Here is a 22,483-nt window from a genome sequence, read left to right on the forward strand (position 1 = left end):
CGGCGCAGGGGCCCCACACCATAGGGTGGCGTGGGCCCACCCTTGGCCGCGTGGCCCTGTGGTATGGGCGCCTCGTCGCCCCACTTCATATCCTCTTCGGTCTTCTGGAAGCTCCGTGGAAAAATAAGACCTTGGGCGTTGATTTCGTCCAATTCCGAGAATATTTCCTTTGTAGGATTTCTGAAACCAAAAACAGCAGAAAACAACAACTGGCTCTTCGGCATCTTGTCAATAGGTTAGTGCCGGAAAATGCATAATAATGACATAAAGTGTGTATAAAACATGTGAGTATCATCATAAAAGTAGCATGGAATATAAGAAATTATAGATACGTTTGAGACGTATCAAGCTTGAAGTAGGGGTCGAACTCTCGAACGCCGTGGAGGATATTCATGAACAAACCCTTGATCATCCTATACTGGCGCCGCAAATTGTCGGCATGTGTTGCGTCATCTGCGAAGTTGTCGTTGTGCAGCATGGTATGTCCCTCCATCCTCTGCCGGGGCTTCGAATTCTTTCTCCCCGGCCTTGATCCTCCATGGTGTGGGCTCTTCCTCTTCTCCGCCTCGGCATTAAGCACGTCCTGGAGGGCCGCGATGATCAGCAAATGCTCCCGGAGGTCGTCGTCGAAGGCTTTCTCGTCCTCCAGCAGTAGGGCAATCATCTCGTCATCGCTATCCATGGTTGAAGCAAAATCAATGGTTAAAATTGCGTCCCGGCAGACGAGGCAACGAACAACGCCCAATCGCACGTACCTGGCAAGTCGTCGAGCACCTTGTGTGCGCGGAGGTGGGGCGGATTTGATGCCGCGTTCTGGGACGCGCAGGAGAAGCGGCGGCGACGGGACGACCGATGAGAGTGCAAGCCGCGACGATGGTGCCGTCTCTCAAAAGAGATCAGTTGTCGAAGCGGCCGGCAAATCCAGCGGCGGCAGAGGGGTGGGAGGCGCGGGAGGGAATGAGCGACGAGAAAAAAAAGACGTGAAAAAACGGTTTATGGAAATAGTCACCGACATGTGGGAGCCCGCCTCGCTTTTCCTTGTGTCCGGCGTGCCCAGAGCGTCCCCTGTGGGGGCGGGGATGGTCTTGGGGCGCCGGACACCGTATCGGGGCGCCAGACACCGTATCGGGGCGCACCGGACAAAAAACGGCTTTGGGGGATGCGGCTGGGAACGTTTTTTTGTTCAGCTCGCCCCAAATCCCTTTGGAGTACGCTTTGGGGGACGCGACTGGAGATGCTCTAAGGGTGTATGTTTCCAGCCGCATCCCCTAAATGCGACCCTATAGCAGAAATCCAAATTATGTTCGGTGTCTCTGGAAGAACCACTAGTAGAAAAAAGAGGCTTCCGTCCATGCCTTTAGTACCGGTTCCTTACGAACCGGTACTAAAGGGTGCATTAGTACCAGTTGCACTGCCCAGGCCTTTAGTACCGGTTCGTAAGGACCTGGTTTTCCTGCTCCCCACGCACCTCCACACCCCCCATGGATTGCCTTTTTTTGCTTTGTAAAATACAAATGAAAATGATAGGAATTTCAAAAAATAAAATGTTTTCAGATTCTTGTATGTTATGCAACCTACTATTCGGTGAAATTAAGAAATCTGAATTTTGATTTTTTTAACAAAAAAACTTTGAAAAATGGTAAAACCGCATTAATTTTTGCATACGACGTTGGAAAATTGCGTATAATATATCAAAATCATCGTCGGAAAAAGTTACATCCGAGTTCATCGGGGTTTACCCGGTTAGCAAATTTTTAGATTCTCAAAATTCGAAATGAAAGTATGAAAGTAGGAAGATTTTAGTTTTTTTTAAGAATAGAATTTTATATTTTTTTTTAAATTAAATTAATAATTATAAGATTTTTTGAGTCCTAAAATATTACTATTACTTTTAGCAAATTATAAGATTTTCAAATTTTCAGGTTTTAGGTTTGGCAAAAAAATATTAAATCTTTACAAAATAATTAAAAATAATACAAATTAGAAAAGTTAATTTTATTTATTCATTCAACATTATTATTATATCATTACTTTTGTTTATTAAAAGAATTATTTGGAATTTAAACAATAAAGAAGTGTGACATCGACCAACATGTTAATATGATTGATATGATACTACTATCAACAACATGCGCGCGAAGCACTTGGAAATGGAACGGGATGGAACTCGGAAGTTAAGCGTGCTAGTGCGGGAGTAGTGTGAGGATAGGTGACCGACCGGGAAGTTTGACCACGGGTAAGTAATTTGACTAGAGATAAAGTGTAGTTAGAGACTAACAAAAATACTAGAAATTCTGAAAAAAAGAGGGAGTGAAAAATAATTTAAAAAAATGGATATTTTTTTTTTTAACGAATAGCCTTTAGTACCGGTTCGTGTTACGAACCGGTACCAAAGGTCTCCAGCCCCGCGGGATCCTCCGTGCCCACGTGGAGGCACCTTTAGTATCGATTCGTAAGGAACCGGTACCAAAGGGGGGAGGCTTTAGTACCGAACCTTTAGTACCGGTTTCAAAACCCATACTAAAGACCCTTTGAAACCGGTATTAAAGGGGATTTCTCTACTAGTGAACCCTGTGCCTAAAAGAAACAAGGTGGCTGTCCGCAGTATATTGGAATTTGCTTACATGAATTTTATGAGAGTGATGGTTGGGCTAAGATAGTGGCATTTGTTCCGTGCAAGGAGTCATTAGGTTTGGTTTCATGCCAATTCGTTTCTGATTTTTTAAATTAAAGGATACCTGATAACACAAATCTTAAACCTTCGAACAGAGTGAATTCGACAGCACAAACATGGAAGGGATGACTCGTGAAGTGATTGCCTTGTTTTCTTCTACGATGATGATGATAATAAGTACTTATCAACTAACTGCATTGATGTGGTGTTTGACTACGGTGATAGTATCTAGTGGAGGTTTCATGGAAATTTATGATGTGGGTATATCTTATAGAGTGCTCATCTTTATCATACCTGGTAGAGGCCCATGAAGCCCAAGAGAGAAATCATCTTGCAAGGAGCCTGAAGCCCAAGAGTTAGATGCATTGACTAAGAAAAGCTTACAGAAAGAGGCTAATTTGTATACGAGTCGAGTAATGTGGTATCCGAGATCTGGCCTCCTATATAAAAGTTATGACGGACCTCCGAGCAAGGCTAAGAAATGTAGAAACACCAACAACATGCGATGCAAACCGTAGCTACGCTAGATCATAACCAATCTCGGCGACTTTGTAATCTCCAACAACAATACAAGCAACAATCATCACGTAAAGTTTCTCCTTTGGAGGCCCGAAGCTAGGTAAAACCTCGTTGTCGCATGTGTTCAACACTTATACACCGTTGAAAGCACCATAATACTTCTTTCTCTAAACCCATGTCCATCACATATGAGCATTATCGTAGTTACCCCACGTCAATTAGCGCCGTCTATGGGAATGAAGATGATGCTAATGTTTTTGATGAAGCTCGAGATATTGCTCTCGCTCACCGTTGTATATTGGTCTGCGCAATTATCACAGCCGAAGACTTCGCCCAGATCCTTCTCTAAGTGAGACCTTGTCTTGCGTCTCAAACAGGAAGGACATTAAATTTTGAGTCACCCTTGAAAGGACCCTTCGTTATCTCAAAAGTCATGCTTGGTAGAGCTTATCGACTCAAGAATATCAAGAGAAGACTCAAGTCCTCCAATCCATGGAATGTTGCGCAACTTAAACGATTCTACGCTTGGAGATATTTCTTCATTTATTTCAAAAAAAAACTGCTCAGCCTACTATGTACGAGGAATGCTCTATCAATAAAGCTAAATTATTCTCCACTAGTCATCAACCCGTGCAAAATGCACGGGCTAGTTCTTTAGATATACTACTTGAACAACATCAATAAGATGTTAGTATTACTTAAGACATGACGGGTTGTTTTATTTACCTATATTCCAGAGTAACATCCGTACTCCATTAAAGACAACGCATTTTTTTACTACATTTATATTATTTTCAACAGGTGCAAAAACACGTACACTGAAATGTTAAAATTAATAAGCTTCCAATACTGTTATAGAATAGACAGCGCATGGCTCTAAGAGACATAGAATTTTCAAGCCAGTGACATTCCTAGTTCAAATCAGTATGACGTGGAGCCTCATTTTTAATATTAGTTATAATTTTTTGTTTGTTTCAGGAATTACCTTAATCTACTAAGATACACGACTGAAAAAAAAGGTTCAATCGGTCCACAATAAAATTACAATTTTCCTAAAATTACAATCTTGTGTTACCATAGGTACAAAACAGTGTTACTAGGCCATTGATACGTCTCCAACGTATCCATAATTTCTGATGTTCCATGCTTGTTTTATGACAATACTTACATGTTTTGCTTGCACTTTATAATGTTTTTATGCGTTTTCCGGAACTAACCTATTAACAAGATGCCACAGTGCCAGTTCCTGTTTTCTGCTGTTTTTGGTTCCAGAAAGGCTGTTCGGGCAATATTCTCGAAATTGGACGAAATCAACGCCAAAGATCTTATTTTTCCCGGAAGGCTCCAGAACACCGAAGGAGAGTCGGAGGAGAGCCAGGGGGCCACCAGGAGGGTGGGACGCGCGGGCCAGCCCCAGGCCGCGCCCCCCTATGAGGAGGCCACCCTGTCGACCCTCCTGCGCCGCCTCTTCGCCTATATAACCCCTTTCGACCTAAAAACGCAGTACCAATTGACGAAACTCCAGAAAGACTCCAGGGGCGCCGCCGCCATCGCGAAACTCCAATTCGGGGGACAGAACTCTCTGTTCCGGCACCCTGCCGGGACGGGGAAGTGCCCCCGGAAGCCATCTCCATCAACGCCACCGCCTCCATCATGCTCCGTGAGTAGTTCCCCCATGGACTACGGGTTCCAGCAGTAGCTAGTTGGTATTCTCTCCTCCATGTACTTCAATACAATGATCTCATGAGCTGCCTTACATGATTGAGATTCATCTGATGCAATCGGTGTTGTGTTTGTTGGGATCCGATGGATGATACATTATGATTAGTCTATCTATAAAGTTTGTGAAGTTATTGTTGCTGCAATCTTGTTATGCTTAATGCTTGTCACTAGGGCCCGAGTGGCATGATCTTAGATTTAAGCTCTATATTATTGCTTAGATTGTATCTACAAGTTGTATGCACATGTTGCTGTCCGGAACCAAAGGCCCCGAAGTGACAGAAATCGGGACAACCGGAGGGGATGGCGGTGATGTGAGGATCACATGTTTTCACGGAGTGTTAATGCTTTGCTCCGGTACTCTATTAAAAGGAGTACCTTAATATCCAGTAGATTCCCTTGAGGCCCGGCTGCCACCGGCTGGTAGGACAAAAGATGTTGTGCAAGTTTCTCATTGCGAGCACGTACGACTATAATTGGAAAACATGCCTACATAATTAATAATCTGGATGTTCTGTCTTAATGCTTTGATTCCTATCAATTGCCCAACTGTAATTTGTTCACCCAACACTTGTCACTTGTTATTGGAGAGTTACCACTAGTGTAGATCACTGGGAACCCCGGTCCATCTCTCATCATTATATACTTGTTCTCTATGTCATTGGAAGTAGTATCAACTATTTTCTGGTGCCATTGCTTCTGTGTTATTGTTACTGCTGCTGTGTTACTGTTACTACTGCTCTCATATTACTGCTACTTTCGCATCACCCCTGTTACTAGTGCTTTTCCAGGTGCAGCTGAATTGACAACTTAGTTGTTAAGGCTTATAAGTATTCTTTACCTCCCCTTGTGTCGAATCAATAAATTTGGGTTTTACTTCCCTCGAAGACTATCGCGATCCCCTATACTTGTGGGTCATCAAGACTGTTTTCTGGCGCCGTTGCCGGGGAGGCATAGCTCTACTCATAAGTTCACCTGGGGAGTACACTCTACCTCTCTCTCTGTTTTTATTTTGTTTTATTTTGTTTTGCTTAGTTTAATTTTGTCTAGTTTACTTGTGCTTAGTTTATTCCTGTCTAGTGTTATTTTGCTTAGTTTCTTTTTGTCTTGTTTTATTTTTCTCATATACCCAAAAATCCATAAAAATTTGAAAAACCTAAAAATTAAAAACTGCTGTTATGGGAGAACCAACAACCTACTTGGAGCTTATAGAATGTTATAATAATTATAGAAAATCAAGAGCTGGTGAAGTAATGAGTGCTATGATAGAAAAAGTGAATACAATTGCTAAAATCTTGCTTAAACGCCATGATATAAACTGTTGCTCTCAACAGGATACTAAACATCTTAAATTTCAATGTAGCTTTAGTGAGGAATTTTTAATTAAGAACTATAATCGGAATTGCTATATTCATTATGGGTTCGAAGAGGTAGAACAATTTGTCGTATTTATGGGAGCTTCTGAGATTGAATCCTTCATGGTTGAGAATTATGAAACTTGTGTTGTTTGTAAGGACCTTAAAGATTATGTCTCTTCTATCCTTAATTGTTGCATAGAATGCTTCAGTGATAATCCTTATATCATTGACTATAAAGAGAGACTCATTAATGCACAAGAATGCACTCACAATTTGCAGGAACCTGTGGAAGAAGAAACTGATGAACCTGAAAGCTCATTGGATGAAAAAGAGGAGGGAATTGATGAACCTGAAAGCTCATTGGATGAAAAAGAAGAGGAGAGCGACGAACAAAAGGAGGAAGAATGGATTAGCTACCCATGCCAACCTTCTAATGAGAGTAACTCTTTATCTCTTACATTATTTGATTGTCCTCCATGCTTACCGAAAGAGGTTGAATGTTATGTTCCTGTGGATTCTCTTGAAATATTACCTATGAGTAAAACTTGTGAGAATAATTATGCTCCTGTTATATATGATAATCCATGCTACTTTGATAAATCTTATGATAATGCTTTGTTTATGCCTGATGTCAAAATGCATGGTACTAAAGAATTTTGCTTGGCAAATGTTTATGATAAAGCTCTAGATGATGGTCCTATGTTACTTGATAATATTAATTGTACTACTAATGAAAATGGGATTGGAAAAGTATTGACTTTATTTAAGAGTCCCATATCTCTTGAGATTGATCGATCACCTTGTTATATTATTGATAAAAGTGAGTTTGAAAGTTTTAATTCCACTATTTTTGAGCTTGATAAAAATTATGTGTTTGGAAATCATGAAAAGTATGCTGCATGTGATAGTTATATTGTTGAGTTTATTCATGAAGCTACTGAAAATTATTATGAGAGAGGAAAATATGGTTGTAGAAATTTGCATGGTACTAAAACACCTCTCTATATGCTTAAAAATTTGAAGTTACTCTTGTTCTATCTTCCTATGCTTGTTACTTTGCTTTTCATGAACTTGTTTATTTGCAAGATTCCTTTGCATAGGAAGCATGTTAGGCTTAAATGTGTTTTGAATTTGCCTCTTGATGCTCTCTTTTGCTTCAACTCTTATTTCTTGCGAGTGCATCATTAAAACTGCTGAGCCCATCTTAATGGCTATAAAGAAAGAACTTCTTGGGAGATAACCCATGTGTTATTTTGCTACAGTACTTTATTTAATATTTGTGTCTTGGAAGTTGTTTACTACTGTAGCAACCTCTCCTTATCTTAGTTTTGTGTTTTCTTGTGCCAAGTGAAGCCTCTAATCGAAGATTGATACTAGATTTGGATTTCTGCGCAGAAACAGATTTCTATCTGTCACGAATCTGGGCTGTTTTCTCTGTAGGTAACTCAGAAAAATATGCCAATTTACGTGCGTGTTCCTCAGATATGTACGCAAATTTCATTAGTTTTGAGTTTTCTGATTTGAGAAACGGAAGTATTTACTAAAAATTCGTCTTTACTGGCTGTTCTGTTTTGGCAGATTCTGTCTCTGTTTTTTGCATTGTCTCTTGCGGACTTTAAGCAAGGCTTTCTACACGTGGAGAGCGGTAGCTAATGTTTTATTGAGTTCTTGCAATGTGTCACTACAGGACCAAGGTGGATTCAAATTTTTTGAGTACTAACCCCTCTAATGAAGTTTATGAGAAGTTTGGTGTTAAGGAAGTTTTCAAGGGTCAAGAGAGGAGGATGATATATGATCAAGAAGAGTGAAAAGTCTAAGCTTGGGGATGCCCCCGTGGTTCATCCCTGCATATTTCAAGAAGACTCAAGCGTCTAAGCTTGGGGATGCCCAAGGCATCCCCTTCTTCATCAACTTATCAGGTCACTTCTATTGAAACTATATTTTTATTCGGTCACATCTTATGTGCTTTACTTGGAGCGTTTGTGTGTCTATTTTCGTTTTGTTTGTTTTGAATAAATTCGGATCCTAGCAATCCTTGTGTGGGAGAGAGACACGTTCCGCTTTTTCATATGAACACTTGTTCTTCGTTTTACTTTTAATGTTCAATGATAAAAGTTGGAAGCTACAATACTTATGGTTATTTGGTTGGAAAAAGAAAATGCCTCATAATGTCTTGGATAATTTGACACTTGGCAATTGTTTTGAGCTCTCAAGTAGATCATGATTAAGTTTTTTTTCATGTAGTTTAAACCTATTAGTGGAGAACTACTGTAGAGCTTGTTAAAATTGGTTTGCATGATTGGTCTCTCTTAAGGTCTAGATATTTTCTGGTAAAAGTGTTTGAGCAACAAGGAAGACAGTGTAGAGTATTGCAATGCTTGCAATATGTTCTTATGTAAGTTTTGCTGTACCGGTTCATACTTGTGTTTGCTTCAAATAGCCTTGCTAGCCTAAGCCTTGTATCGAGAGGGAATACTTCTCATGCATCCAAAATCCTTGAGCCAACCACTATGCCATGTGTGTCCACCATACCTACCTACTATGTGGTATTTCCTGCCATTCCAAAGTAAATTGCTTGAGTGCTACCTTTAAACAATTCAAAATGCTTCTCAATTTGTGTCAATGTTTTATAGCTCATGAGGAAGTATGTGGTGTTTATCTTTCAATCTTGTTGGGCAACTTTCACCAATGGACTAGTGGCTTCATCCGCTTATCCAATAAATTTGCAAAAAGAGCTGGCAATGGGATTCCCAGTCCCAAATTAATCAATAAAAATAGACACTCCTCCATGGTATGTGATTGTTGGACGGCACCCGAAGGATTCGGTTAGCCATGGCTTGAGAAAGCAAAGGTGTGGAGGAGTGTCATCATAATAAAACTAAAATAAAAAGGCACTCCTTCATGGTATAAGATTGTTGGCAGGCACCCGAAGGATTCGGTTAGCCATGATTAGTGAAAGAAAGGTTGGAAGGAGTGCCACACAAAAATAAAAATAAAATGGGAGCCGCTCTTTGAAGGTTTGTCTGGCAAGGGGGTTAGAGTGCCCACTACCATTCGTTGACAACAACAAACACCTCTCAAAACTTTACTTTGATGCTCTCTTTATGTTTTCAAAACCAAAGCTCTAGCACATATATAGCAATCAATGCTTCCCTCTGCGAAGGGCCTTTCTTTTACTTTATGTTGAGTCAGTTTACCTACTTCCTTCCACCTTAGAAGCAAACACTTGTGTCAACTGTGCATTGATTCTTACATACTTGCATATTTACATTCATCATATTACTTTATGTTGACAATTATCCATGAGATATGCATGTTGAAAGTTGAAAGCAACTGCTGAAACTTATATCTTCCTTTGTGTTGCTTCGATGCTTGTACTTTGAACTTATTGCTTTATGAGTTAACTCTTGTGCAAGACTTTTGATGCTTGTCTTGAAAGTACTCTTCATGAAAAGTTTTGCTATATGTTATCTATTTGTTAGCAACTATAGATCATTGCCTTGAGTCACTTCATTCATTTCATATGCTTTGTAATAGTATGATCAAGGTTATGTAAGTAGCATGTCACTACAGAAATTATTCTTTTTATCGTTTACCTGCTCGGGACGAGCAGGAACTAAGCTTGGGGATGCTGATACGTCTCCAACGTATCCATAATTTCTGATGTTCCATGCTTGTTTTATGACAATACTTACATGTTTTGCTTGCACTTTATAATGTTTTTATGCGTTTTCCGGAACTAACCTATTAACAAGATGCCACAGTGCCAGTTCCTGTTTTCTGCTGTTTTTGGTTCCAGAAAGGCTGTTCGGGCAATATTCTCGGAATTGGACGAAATCAACGCCAAAGATCTTATTTTTCCCGGAAGGCTCCAGAACACCGAAGGAGAGTCGGAGGAGAGCCAGGGGGCCACCAGGAGGGTGGGCCGCGCGGGCCAGCCCCAGGCCGCGCCCCCCTATGAGGAGGCCACCCTGTCGACCCTCCTGCGCCGCCTCTTCGCCTATATAACCCCTTTCGACCTAAAAACGCAGTACCAATTGACGAAACTCCAGAAAGACTCCAGGGGCGCCGCCGCCATCGCGAAACTCCAATTCGGGGGACAGAACTCTCTGTTCCGACACCCTGCCGGGATGGGGAAGTGCCCCCGGAAGCCATCTCCATCAACGCCACCGCCTCCATCATGCTTCGTGAGTAGTTCCCCCATGGACTACGGGTTCTAGCAGTAGCTAGTTGGTATTCTCTCCTCCATGTAATTCAATACAATGATCTCATGAGCTGCCTTACATGATTGAGATTCATCTGATGTAATCGATGTTGTGTTTGTTGGGATCCGATGGATGATACATTATGATTAGTCTATCTATAAAGTTTGTGAAGTTATTGTTGCTGCAATCTTGTTATGCTTAATGCTTGTCACTAGGGCCCGAGTGGCATGATCTTAGATTTAAGCTCTATATTATTGCTTAGATTGTATCTACAAGTTGTATGCACATGTTGCTGTCCGGAACCAAAGGCCCCGAAGTGACAGAAATCGGGACAACCAGAGGGGATGGCGGTGATGTGAGGATCACATGTTTTCACGGAGTGTTAATGCTTTGCTCCGGTACTCTATTAAAAGGAGTACCTTAATATCCAGTAGATTCCCTTGAGGCCCGGCTGCCACCGGCTGGTAGGACAAAAGATGTTGTGCAAGTTTCTCATTGCGAGCACGTACGACTATAATTGGAAAACATGCCTACATAATTAATAATCTGGATGTTCTGTCTTAATGCTTTGATTCCTATCAATTGCCCAACTGTAATTTGTTCACCCAACACTTGTCACTTGTTATTGGAGAGTTACCACTAGTGTAGATCGCTGGGAACCCCGGTCCATCTCTCATCATTATATACTTGTTCTCTATGTCATTGGAAGTAGTATCAACTATTTTCTGGTGCCATTGCTTCTGTGTTATTGTTACTGCTGCTGTGTTACTGTTACTACTGCTCTCATATTACTGCTACTTTCACATCACCCCTGTTACTAGTGCTTTTCCAGGTGCAGCTGAATTGACAACTCAGTTGTTAAGGCTTATAAGTATTCTTTACCTCCCCTTGTGTCGAATCAATAAATTTGGGTTTTACTTCACTCGAAGACTATCGCGATCCCCTATACTTGTGGGTCATCAGCCATGTAGTAACATATTTTGAAATGTGTTCCATTAGGCCGTGTTACTAAGTGGTGTCCTTAGTCACACACTATAATTGTTACCATATGTTAAATATTTTGTTACTATTTATATTGTAGTAACATGCATATTATGTGTTACTAGGTGTACTGGTAACACATGTTAGTAACTATAGTAACACCGGCAGTAACATATTTTTGTAGACGTAGAACATTGGTGGTAACACATGTTAGTAACTATAGGCAACGACAATGTGTCATGGTCAAACAAGTCAGAAAATAGGTTGATATCGTCAGGTATATTGTCATTAGCATCTCTAAGCTGAACCGATGGTTTCATCGTCCTGGACCTTCGGATCCATTTATCATTCTAAACAGAAACTGAAGCACCATCGCCTATTCGCTTTATCAGGCCCAACTGCAACGCCTCCCTTCGTGCAACAATTTCTCTCCATGTAGCAAAAGATTGTTTTGGTATTGTTGCATGCAAGAAATCATTATTTGGGAAATATCTTCCCTTTAGCACATGACCACACAAGGATTCTGGGTTTGTCATAAGTCTCCAACCATGTTTGCCAAGCATGGCTAGATTAAATAGCTCCAAATCTCGAAAACCCATACCTCCTTTAGTTTTATGTGGTGCGAGCACCTCCCATAAGATCCAATGAAAAGATCTCATGTCCAAAGAGCTGCTCCATCAATATTTTGCAATACAATACGTCAAACTTTTGCGAACCTTCTTTGTTAATTTAAAATAACTCATACTGAAGGTAGCCATCGCTTGTACCACTATCTTCGAGAAAATCTCTCTGCCTGCACAAAAAAAGGATCCTCTCAAGACCTTGAATTTCGCTACGTTCCCGAATATGATCAAATGTTCCACTGAAATATTCTTCATACTGTTGCGGATAGTCTGAGATGTATGGGGACATATGCTGTGAACTAGCTTCATGAGGTGTACTAGTGCACTAGCCAATGTGTACCATTGGATATGAAATAAACCCTCCAGATTCTAGCGGGTTGCTGGGCGTTCATTGCTTGCAGATTTAACACACAACCCCTCTGGCAGCTGCACATTTTTTAAAAAAATTGTCCCTCTGGCAGCTAGCAATCCGAAGTATTCCTTAGACTGTGATCTATTGTGGTTGTGCCTGCACGTGTGGCTCCTTGCCCATCTAACGTACAACAAAAAATCAAAATGTAATTTTCAAAAAGGGAAACGCTGCAGAATAGGAATAGGTACAGACTTCAGTTTTTGATCTCACTGGTGGAAAAAAGGGCTTTGGTCGCGGTTGGCAACTGCCATTAGTCGCGGTGGCCCAACCGCGACCAAAGCAGCGCGACTAAAGGCCCCCCCCTTTAGTCGCGGTTCCTTACGAACCGCGACTAAAGGCCCGTCCACGTGGGCCGCAGGCGAGCGCCAGGGCGGAGGACCTTTAGTCGCGGTTCTTCTGGCCAACCGCGACTAAAGGCCTCCGCAGGGTTTAGGGTTTTAGCCCCCCTCCCCCTAAATCTGGTTTCTTTTTAATTTGTATTGTTTTATTTCTTTTGGGTTTTAATTTTGAAGGAGTTTCACATATTCTACGGTACTGTATACATACATGCATATGAATGTACAATTTCAAACAAATTTGAAATTAGAACCAAAAAGAATTCAAGAGGAATATACAATATATATTCAATATCGGATCACCATATACAATATATATTCAATATCGGATGACCATATACAATTTTGAACAAGTTAGTTACAAATTCTGGTGCATATAAAGTTCTACGTCATCGTAATAGTGTTCTCCTCTAGGATCGATGACTTCCCTCGCCAACCATCCAGCTAGTTCCTCTTGAAGTGGTCGGAAGCGAGCTTCTGGACTAAGCGTCTTCCGGAGGTTATTCCTCAGGATGTTGTTCTCACACGTCTGGTCCCGCTCATTGCAGTATCTCCGGATCCTCTCACAAACATAGTATCCACATAGATTGGTCCCCGGTGGCTGAGTATCCCCAGTCGTCCGCACTGCCATTTTAAAAGATAGCTCTTTTTTGAATTCACCGACCTTGGTATCTACGAACCGTCTCCAAACCCTACGAGGCAAAGAAAATTAAATAAGCAAGAGAGTTATTAATTAGTTACTTGATATTAGGAAATGATGAACGAAATAGGCCGATCGATATAGAGCGCAAATGAATGAAAATAATTACTTTTGCAACATTTTTCTCATGTCGCCCCAAAGCGCCGGATCCATATTCAGAGAGTCGTGGACGAGAACTGAGGAGGTCTGAACTTTAATTACCATAAGAATCCAGTGGAACCTGCGGACACGATACATGCACGAGTCATGCATAACTCATCGATTAGCCACATACCATGCATGGAGTAAACAAAAGAGAATGTGCTCAAGACAGAAACACTCACCCAAAATGGTAAGGAAATAGAATATCACTTTTCTGTTGCTGTTTTCTAATAAACCGCCACAGGTCATCCTCCACGTCGGCGGGGTGGTGTTCTAACACATGTGAATTAACGATGTGTGGGTCAATGAACCCAACATCATGGATGTTCCTTATTCGCATTTCCCGCTTCTTCATTCTGCATAATAGCGTACACAACAAGATAGTTAGGACAGTGCGAGGCAATGAACGAGATGGGGTAGAAATTAATAAATCACTTACGAACGTAGCAGCGATGATAGATTTGTCGAGGTCGCGCAGATTGAACAGCTGGAACAATTCACTCAGAGGAATTTGTACCCAGTAATGTTTGAAGTGATGCTCATATCTAACTTCCGCATAGATATAGTCTTTGGCGTTTTTATGTTTTATGTAACCCTTGTACCAATTTAGCAGACCTAGCATTTGTCGAGGTAGATCCCCTTCTGCGCGAGGCTCGACGAGAGGGCCATTCTTCACATATGTAAATACTACGTCCTTCATTGGCGCCTCATCAAGGCCTAGCAAAGGTGCACGAAGAGTGATACCTAACTCGGCCGCTTGTTCTACGGCACTCGTTACGGTCAATCCATGTGCTGCCGCAGCTGCTATGATATCGGGGGCATCCGGATCGGCGGCTTGCACTATGAGCGGGGCGATCGATTGTTTACTTTGTTCCCCGAGCTGGGCAACTTCTTTCCCCCTTTCTAATTTTGACTCGGCCTCGTCCTTCACGGCTTTCTTCTCCGCCAACTCTTTCCTGTTCTTGAACGCGAGTGCTTGCCTACGAAGTTCACGTAAATATTCGTCTGGCAGATGCTTCGCTGCTTGGGACGGTGTGTTAAAAATTGACTTAGCCCACTGCTTTTCCTTGTCGAATATACCGGCTTGGGCTCGCCCTCTATTTTCCTCTTGACGCTCGCCTTCCATTTCTCTAAATCAGCAGCCGCGCCGCCTCGACTTCCTCGGCACTACTTTCCCAAGGCCTCGTGGGGAGAGGCTTCGATGATACCTCCGGTACCTTTGTTTTCTTAGGTACGTAAGGGTCCGGGTTAATAACCCAGGACTGCTTCGTCGCTTCTTCGCCGGAGGTGGGTTGGGGGGCGGTCCCGGTGTCTGATCACCCGCCGGACGAGGACTGGGGGGCGGCGTCGGCTGACGTGAATGAGGTGTATTAGGTGAAGCACCACCGCCACCGTCACCGCCACCGCCACCGTCACCGCCACCGCCACCGCCACCGTCACCGCCACCGCCACAACCACCACCGTACGGGGTGGACTTGTTGGCGCCTCGCCCGGAAACTTGATAAATTTCTTCTGCCATAGAATGAATTGGCGCTTGACATCTCCAAGTCTTTTCACCCCTTCAGGTGTAGCAATGTCAATGTCCAGGTTCTCAAACCCTTGGACTATCTCCTCCACCGTCACACGAGCATAGCCATCTTGAATGGGGTTGTTGTGGTGGAGTGCTCCAGTGGTAAAGCACTGCCGATGGCTACCTTCATGGACATGTTCCCGATAGGATAATACAGATGACATGCTTTCATCTCCTTTATATCGTCCACGGGGTAGCGAGGAGGCTCCGGTGCAGTAATTTCGACCACCGGAGGCTCCGGTGCAGTAATTTCTATCGTCGGTGCACCAGCCGGTGAGGCCTCCGTGGAAGCCACGCTGCTTCTTCTCTCGCTGGCTTCCGAGATCCATTGGATGATCTTCGACATGCTGCGCCCGAGCTGCATCTCTTTCGGCGACTAGTACACTCACGGTTTTCTTCATCACATCCATTTCAGTTACCAACTTCGCCACAACATCTGCATCCCGATCCATCTTTCTCTTACGGCTTCTGTAACCGTACGGGTCATCGTTCCGGGGGAACCCTATTTTCCACGGAATGGGCCCCATGCCTCGTATACGTCCTCCGTGTTCAGGATTCCCGAGGGCTTTTGTCAGGGCGTCGTTCTCTCTGTTGAACCTGATCCTCCCCTCTTGAGCCTCCCTCATTGCCTCAATAAGCTTTTGGGTGGGTGTAATTATTTTGCCCTGATAAACACACTCCCCTGTCTCCGGGTTCAGCGATCCCCCATGCCCGTACCACCAGCTTTTGGCCCTTGGGTCCCATCCCTCCGTACACTGGACGGATTCCTCGCGCCCTCAGCTCGTTCTCCATCTTCTCCCACTTAGGCTGCCAAAAGCGATACCCTCCTGGCCCCATTTTATGATTGTACTCCTTCTTGGCCGCATTTTCCTTATTTTTTCTCGATAGTTCAAGGAACTGCTCCGATTTCTTTTGCTTCACAAATTCTGGCCAATCATGTTGCAGTTTCTCATATTGTCCTATGAAATCCGGAGTCTTGCCCTGGTTGACAAAGTCATGGGCTAGATTTTGCTTGTATTTCCGGAATGCGTTGGCCATCCTAGAAAGAGCGAACTGTTTGACTAGCTTGCGCCTCTCCTTGTTTTCCGCAATCTTGTTACCCTCCTCATCGTATTTGCGGTATTCCGGAGGTAGAACGAAATGTTCCATAAGCTTGTTGAAGCAATCTTTTTTTTCTCTCTTATCGACAAAAGTGAAACCAACACGTGCCTTCTTTGGCTCATTCCACTCTGGCGGGTGATCGAGACGTTGTCTCTAACAACGGCTCCGCATTGGCTGACAAACTTGGTGGCGTTCTTGCTGGGCTCCAGGCGGCCTGCCGGTTGCTTCATCGACAACATCGATGGTGCATGTTTCTCCTGCTTTCATCGTCTTGGTTGCGCCACGCTTTGACGACGTACTCGATTTTTTCGACGATCCGGCCGAGGGCTAAAATAAGAAAGAGAGTCGCGCGCGTTAGTACACACACATTTATTCAAATCAGACGCTCAATATGTACATATATATATATACCTCGGCGCGGAGGTGGTTGCTACTTCCAAGCGAAGATCGTCGTTTATCGACGTTTCTTCGGCACCATCTTGCTGACCATGCCCTTCATCTTCACCCTCAAGGTTCAGATAAGAAGAGATATCATCTTCTTCTTCTCCGGTCGGCACATATGGAATATCGCCTTTTATGATGCCGAACATATGGTCTTCAGCGTCCGGATCATAGTTGTCCAGAATCGGGTCAGCTCTATCGTCCGCCATATGTCGATCCACGAAAACATGTAGTCAAAACAAATTAATTAAGTGCGAAGGGGGCGGTGGCGGTGGCGAAAGGGCGGTGCCAAAAGGAGGGGGCCGGCGAGCTGGAAGGGGTGGGAGAGAGGGTGTCGCGGAAGAGCGCGTGTGTGCGTCGGGAGAGATTGGAGGCCGGGCGCCGGCGGGCGCCGCCCTAGCTATTGCATGTGTGCGTGTGTGGCGCGCGCCCCCGCCCTAGCTATTTTAAGTCTCAAATTTTAAGTCTGAAATTTATAAGTCTGAAATTTTAAGTCTTCTTTTAGTTTTTTAAGGCTCAAACTTTTAAGTCTCAATTATTTAGTTAATTTTAAGTCTTAAATTTTAACTCTAAAATTTTAAGTCTGAAATTTTTAAGTCTCAAATTTTAAGTCTTCTTTTAAGTCTCAAAATTTTAAGTCATATTAAGTCAAAATTTTAAGTCATATTAAGTCAAAATTTTAGTTAAGTCATAATATGTTAAGTTTTAATTTTATTAAGTCAAAATTTTAGTTAAGTTAATTTTTTGTTAAGTAAAAAAAGAGAGAGATTTTTTATTAAGTCAATTTTTCAGTTAACATTCCAAAGTATTATATTTTTATTTTTACTTAATAACATTCCAAAGTTTTGGTTAATTAATTAAGTAGTTAAAATTAAAAAGACAAAAAACTCAAAAAAAAAACTGGCGGCGTCCTTTTTCCTTCTCTCTCCCTCTCTCTGTGCGCTCGATCCCGTGTCTTGTGTGTGCGCCCGCGCGTCGGCGAAAGGTGTGCGCGTGACGGCGGCGGCGCGTGTGGTGTGCGCGCCTCGGCGGCCGCCGCCAGCGCGCGGCGTTGTGGAGTGTAGCGCGGCAGAGGAGAGGAGGCGCGCGGCGTGGAGACGACGTGTACGTACGCGGGCCGGGGCTGGCGGTTGACGTACACGGAGGAGGGGCCGACGCGCGCAGACGCAGCGACGAGAGGAGCGGCGGCGGTAGGAGGGCGCAGACGTTCGGCGGCGCGTGGAGTCGACGGCGCGCGGCGGCAGCGGGAGGAGTCGATCGGCGCAACTGTCGGCGTTCGAGAGGAAGAAGATGAAGTGAACCGGCGCGCGGCGCGCTCGTTTTATAGGCATTGAGCTTTAGTCGCGGTTGGGGTCACCAACCGCGACTAAAGTAGCCTTTAGTCGCGGTTGGTGAGCCCAACCGCGACTAAAGCTCATTTTTCGGCGGTTTCGAGATTTCATGGAAATACCCTTTAGTCGCGGTTGGCGAGGCCAACCGCGACTAAAGGTCTTTTTCATAATACTTATCATTTTCAAAATTCTTAAAAATACAAAAAATATATCAAAAAATTCAGGAAAATAAAACTAATTTATTCCAAAATATTAATAATACAAATAATATATCAAAAAATTCAGAAAAATAAAACTAATTTATTTCTAAATGTTAAAAATACAAATAATATATCAAAAAATTCAGAAAAATAGAACTAATTCAATTCAAAATGTTGAAAATACAAATAATATACCAAAAAAATCAGAAAAATAAAACTAATTCAATTCAAAATGTTAATAATACAAATAATATATCAAAAAATTCAGAAAAATAAAACTAATTCATTTCAAAATGTTAAAAATACATATAATATATCAAAAAATCAGAAAAATAAAACTAATTCAATTCAAAATTTTAAAAATACAAATAATATATCAAAAAAATCAGAAAAAAAAACTAATGCAATTCAAAATCTTAAAAATACAAATAATATATCAAAAAATTCAGAAAAATAAAACTAATTCAATTCAAAAATCTTAAAAATACAAATTATCAAAAATTCAAAAAAATAAAACTAATTCAATTCAAAAGTTCGTTGGCCCCCTCTTCCCGCCTCTTTCCGCCGACCCCCTCTTCCCTCCTCGTCTTCCCGCCATTTCTTCCCTGTCTTCCCGCCTCTTTCTTCCCACCAATAGTATCACGACAATTTCTTCCGGCCTCTTTCTTCCCGCCAATTTTTTCCCGCCAATTTCTTCCCGCCACTTTCTCCCCGCCTCTTTCTTCCCGCCTCCTGTCTTCCCGCTCCCATTTTTCCCGCCATTTGTCACTACATATAGGTAGCCCGGCTTGGCCAGCATCACATCTCTACAATCTCTCATCACTCTCTCATGGCTTCCACCGCACCCACTCTAACCTACCAGCAGGTGGAGGAGCTTTGCGCCTCGAACTACCCTTGCCCTCCGGCTACCGCGTCCTCGCCGGCCGGAGCCTAAGCGCCGGCGGCGTGCCGGTCCCTCCCGTCCTCGTGGTACTGCGCGCCGGCGGCCATCACGAACCACTACTACCTCGACCTCACGCCGAGCAGCGGATGAATCCCCGCCGGCATCCCGATAACCAGCATACTTGGGACGCCTTCTTCATCAATCGGCGTGAGAGGGCGCTCGCCAGTATGAGGAGGACGGTCCGCCTCCCGGAAACTTCCACGAGGCCGGCCGTCGGCTATGGTGGTACGGCCGGACTCTGCAGAGCGTCATGGACTACATCACGGCCGGCGATATCCCCGCCCGCGCTACCCTCGATTCGAGCCACGAGCGCCGCCCGACGTCAGCGACGACAGCAGCGACGACGACGCCGGCAACTTAGAAGGCGACGACTACCAGTACAATGGCGGCGGCTATGAAGACTACGAGTATGCATATTATACGCCTAGGCAGGAGTATGACTAAATCACTCCAAATTTCAAGTATGTAGGAGTATGACTTAGTCACTCCAAATTTCCTGTATGCAGGAGTATGACTTAGTCACTCCAAATTTCATGTATGCAGGAGTATGACTTAGTCACTCCAAATTTCATGTATCATCAGTGCTATCTCGAGTCAATTGAATCATTCGAAAATGGACACCAAACACATCACGGGTAATATAATTCACATGATTCATTCAACAAAGTTTGGTACAATAAATTATTACACATCATTTCTTCCCTTGTGTCCCTGCTTGCTTACGATTGTGCCGTATCCATGGAGCATCCTCATCATTTAACTTAATGCTTGGGTCGGTGTTCACTTTGAAGGGCGGAATTTCAGCAAACATATTATAATCTTCTGACATGTCTGTCTTGTCCTCCACTCCCACGATGTTTCTTTTCCCTGAAAGAACAATGTGGCGCTTTGGATCATCGAACGATGTACTGATCATTTTCTTATCTTTCCGTTTCCTCGGTTTGCTACTCATGTCCTTCACATAGAAAACCTGAGCGACATCTTTCGCTAGGACGAATGGTTCGTCAAGATAACCAAGATTGTTGAAATCCACCATTGTCATTCCGTATTGCTGGTCCACCTTTACCCCACCTGCTGTTAGCTTGAACCATTTGCACCGGAACAAAGGGACCCTAAAGGAGGGTCCATAGTCAAGTTCCCATATCTCCTCTATGTAACCATAATATGTGACCTTTTGCCCATTCTCGGTTGCTGCATCAAAGCGGACACCACTGTTTTGGTTGGTGCTCTTTTTATCTTGGGCGATCGTGTAAAATGTATTCCCATTTATCTCGTACCCTTGGAAAGTCGTTATAGTCGAAGATGGTGTCTTGGCCAACATGTACAGCTGATCTACAACCTTATTGTCACTCATTAAATGTTTTCTCAACCAACTGCCGAAAGTCTCCATGTGGGCCTTCCTAATCCAGGATTCGGGCTTCCAGGGGTTGTCCGAGCGTAAAATATTCTTGTGTTTCTCAAAGTACGGAGCAACCAAGCTGGAATTGGTCAGAACTGTGTGGTGTGCTTCAGTCAGAGAATGGCCGTCCATACATATCATTGATTTCCTTCCGATCGTGCCTTTTCCACTTAGTCTCCCCTCGTGCCGCGATTGAGGAAGACCAATCGGCTTAAGGTCGGGAACAAAGTCAACACAAAACTCAATTACCTCCTCATTTCCATAGCCCTTGGCGATGCTTCCTTCTCGGCCTAGCACGGTTACGAACATATTTCTTTAATACTCCCATGAACCTCTCGAAGGGGAACATATTGTGTAGAAATACAGGACCGAGAATGGAAATCTCATCGACTAGGTGAACCAGGAGGTGCGTCATAATATTGAAGAAGGATGGCGGGAACACCAACTCGAAAGCGACAAGACATTGGATCACATCGTTACGTAACCGTGGTAGAACTTCTGGATTGATTACCTTCGAGAGATTGCATTGAGGAATGCACATAGCTTCACAATGGCTACTCGAACATTTTCCGGCAGAGCCCCCTCAAAGCAATCGGAAGCAATTGCGTCATAATCACGTGGCGGTCGTGAGACTTCAGGTTTTGGAACTTTTTCTCCGCCATGTTTATTATTCCCTTTATATTGGACGAGAATCTGACGGGACCTTCATACTGCTCGGGCATTCAAAAAAGATGACCTTCTCTTCTTTGGTCGAGCGTAGCTGCACGACCTTGAAACCGTTCCGGATGCTGGTCATCGGGGTCTTTCAAACTTTGCTGGTCTGCGCCGTGCTTCCTTTGTATCATTTGACTTCCCATACACGCCCAAGAAGCTTAGGATGTTCACGCAAATATTCTTCGTAACGTGCATCACGTCGATTGCAGAGCGGACTTCTAGGACTTTCCAATATTCTAGCTCGAATATAGATTTCTTCTTCCACATGGCTACGTGCCCGTCAGCTCCCTTCGGAACTGATTGTCCGCCAGGACCCTTTCCAAAGATGACTTTCAAACCCTTGACCATATCAAATACCTCGGTGCAGTGTGTTCCGCAGGCTTCGGCCGGTGATCTGCCTTGCCGTTGTAATGCTTGCCTTTCTTTCTTCTTGGATGACCTTTCGGAAGAAATCGACGATGCCCAAGGTACACGTTCTTCTTACAATTTGGCAAATGTACACTTTCAGTCTCATGTAAGCGGTGCGTGCATGCATTGTATCCCTTATTTGACAGTCCCGAAAGGTTACTAAGAGCAGGCCAATCGTTGATGGTTACGAAAAGCAACGCTCGTAGGTCAAATTCCTCTTCTTTGTGCTCATCCCACACACGGACACCAGGTCTGCCCCACAGCTGTAAAAGTTCATCAACTAATGGCCTTAGGTACACATCGATGTCGTTGCCGGGTTGCTTCGGACCTTGGATGAGCACGGCATCATAATGAACTTCCGCTTCATGCACAACCAAGGAGGAAGGTTGTAGATGCATAGAGTCACGGGCCAGGTACTATGGCTGGAGCTCGCTCGCCAAAAGGATTCATGCCATCCGTACTTAGACCAAATCTTATGTTCCTTGCGTCAGCTGCAAAATCTTTGAACTCTCTGTCGATCTTTCTCCATTGCGTTCCATCTGCGGGGTGTCTCAACTCCCCGTCCGACTTACGGTCCTCTTTGTGCCATCGCAACAACTTGGCATGCTCTTTGTTCCTGAACAGACGTTTCAACCGTGGTATTATAGGAGCATACCACATCACCTTGGCGGGAACCCTCTTCATGGGTTTATCTCCCTCAACATCGTCA

General features: G+C 43.5%; 1 long non-coding RNA gene across 1 annotated transcript; it reads right to left on the bottom strand.

Moving 5' to 3' along the window:
- Positions 1-13,143: 13,143 nt before the first annotated feature.
- On the bottom strand, positions 13,144-13,983 carry LOC139837526 (uncharacterized). The gene is made up of 3 exons (XR_011754018.1): positions 13,850-13,983; positions 13,636-13,746; positions 13,144-13,518 (listed from the first exon to the last, which is right to left on the bottom strand). It is a non-coding gene; the product is annotated as an uncharacterized lncRNA (long non-coding RNA).
- Positions 13,984-22,483: the final 8,500 nt, after the last annotated feature.

The sequence above is a fragment of the Lolium perenne genome, chromosome 3 (assembly GCF_019359855.2).
Source record: "Lolium perenne isolate Kyuss_39 chromosome 3, Kyuss_2.0, whole genome shotgun sequence".
NCBI classification, from domain to species: domain Eukaryota; kingdom Viridiplantae; phylum Streptophyta; class Magnoliopsida; order Poales; family Poaceae; genus Lolium; species Lolium perenne.